Genomic DNA, 2,388 nt, shown 5'->3' with positions numbered 1-2,388 from the left:
CTGTGCGCCGCAGAAACGGCTCCGACCGCGCCGCGCAACCACCGTTCCCAGGCGTTATCGATCCGGGGGGAACCGGCTGGGGAACGGGAATGGGAACGGGAACGGGAACGGGAATGGGAACGGGAATGGGAACGGGAACGGGAACGGGAATGGGAACGGGAACGGGAACGGGAACGGGAACGGGAACTGGAACGGGAACGGGAATGGGAACGGGAATGGGAACGGGAACGGGAATGGGAACGAGAACGGGAACGGGAACGGGAACGGGAATGGGATGGGAACGGGAATGGGAACGGGAACGGGAATGGGAACGGGAACGGGATAGGGATGGGAATGGGACAGGGATAGGGATGGGAATGGGAACGGGAATGGGACAGGGATAGGATAGGTATGGGGATGAGATCGGAATGGGAACGGAATAGGGAATGGGATAGGGATGGGAATGGGAACGGGAATGGGAATGGGAATGGGAATGGGAATGGGAATGGGATAGGGATGGGAATGGGATGGGATGGGAATGGGAATGGGAATGGGAATGGGGATGGGAATGGGAATGGGAATGGGAATGGGAATGGGATAGGGATGGGAATGGGATGGGATGGGAATGGGAACGGGAATGGGAATGGGAACGGGAATGGGAACGGGAATGGGAACGGGAATGGGAATGGGAATGGGAATGGGGATGGGATAGGGATGGGAATGGGAATGGGAACGGGAATGGGAATGGGAATGGGAATGGGAATGGGAACGGGGATGGGAATGGGAATGGGAATGGGAATGGGAATGGGGATGGGATAGGGATGGGAATGGGAACGGGAATGGGATGGGAATGGGATAGGGATGGGAATGGGAATGGGAACGGGAATGGGAATGGGAATGGGAACGGGAATGGGAACGGGATGGGAATGGGAGTGGGAACGGGAATGGGAATGGGAACGGGAATGGGAATGGGAACGGGAATGGGAACGGGAATGGGATGGGAATGGGAATGGGATAGGGATGGGAATGGGAGTGGGAACGGGAATGGGAATGGGAACGGGAATGGGAATGGGAATGGGAATAGGACAGGGATAGGATAGGTATGGGGATGAGATCGGAATGGGAACGGAATAGGGAATGGGCACGGGACAAGGATGGGATCGGAAATGGGAACGGGATCAGAAATGGGAACGGGACAGGGATGGCAACAGGATGGGAACAGGAACGGGATTGGGATGGGAGCAAGTTTGGGATCGGGAAAGGGATAGGGATGGGAGCAGGACTGGGATAAGGAAAGGGATAGGGATGGGAATGGGACGGGGATAGAACGGGATCAGGATGTGAGCAGGATGGGGACCAGGATCTGGAATGGGAATGGGATTGGGATGTGGAAGGGGACCAGGATAGGAAAGGGATCAGGATGGGATCGGGACCGTGCTGGAGAATGGGATCGGGATGGGGAACAGGTTTCCCAGAGCAGCTGTGGCTGCCCCTGGATCCCTGGAATGTCCAAGGCCAGGTTGGATGGGGCTGGGAGCAGCCTGGGATAGTGGGAGGTGTCCCTGCCATGGCAGGGATGGCACTGGAGGGGCTTTGAGGTCCCTCACAACCCTTAACATTCTGTGAGTCTGTGATTCCATGATCCTGTTGGGCCCATTCCCACTCAGGATATTCCGTAATTCCTGGGGCTCCAGGAGGAGGCTGGAGGCCCCACTGGGATGGGGTCACTGGTGACACTGGGGGAAAGCCCCGTCCCCACAGGGGTTGGGCTGGGAACTGGGGGATGTCACCAGAACCCCAGTGAGGGACACCACGGCCACCCCAGAGCATCCTCAGAGGTGCCCGATGGAACTCTGTGATTCCCAAGACTCCTTCCAGTGGCTGTGGGCCACGGGGATCTTGGGATGGGATGGGACAGGCGCTGCCCCAGGGATCCTCTGCTGTTCCACACCACACGCCCAGGGACAAAAAGGCTCTTGGAGAGCTCAGCCCTGCCAGGGGCAGCAGCATCCATCGTAAATCCCGTGGGAGAAGGGGTGGGAAACACTCCTGAGACACCACAGAGCTCGTCCTGCAGTGCACACACCGAGAGCAAACCCATCTCAGGAGAAACAGTGAGGAATGGGCAGGAATTTGGGATGTGGCTGATCCTGATCCAGAGCTGTGGAGAGCTCCCGGCCTCTCCTCATTAGCCACGAGCTGCTGGAGGAGCCGCTGAGGGCGAGGGGAGCTCCCTGCTCACAATCCCAGCAGTGCCAGGGCCTTTTCCACACTCCAGCCCTGACCTTGTGGGAATATCTGCAGGGAAGGGTTCAGTTTCCAAAGCAGAAACTTTTTTTTATGAGGCTGAGATGTTTCCATTCTATTTGAGCTGCTCGCCCGCAGCGATGTTCCCATACACACGTTGGA

This window comes from Poecile atricapillus, chromosome 12, assembly GCF_030490865.1.
Source record: "Poecile atricapillus isolate bPoeAtr1 chromosome 12, bPoeAtr1.hap1, whole genome shotgun sequence".
Classification (NCBI taxonomy): domain Eukaryota; kingdom Metazoa; phylum Chordata; class Aves; order Passeriformes; family Paridae; genus Poecile; species Poecile atricapillus.
This window is presented reverse-complemented; position numbering follows the sequence as displayed.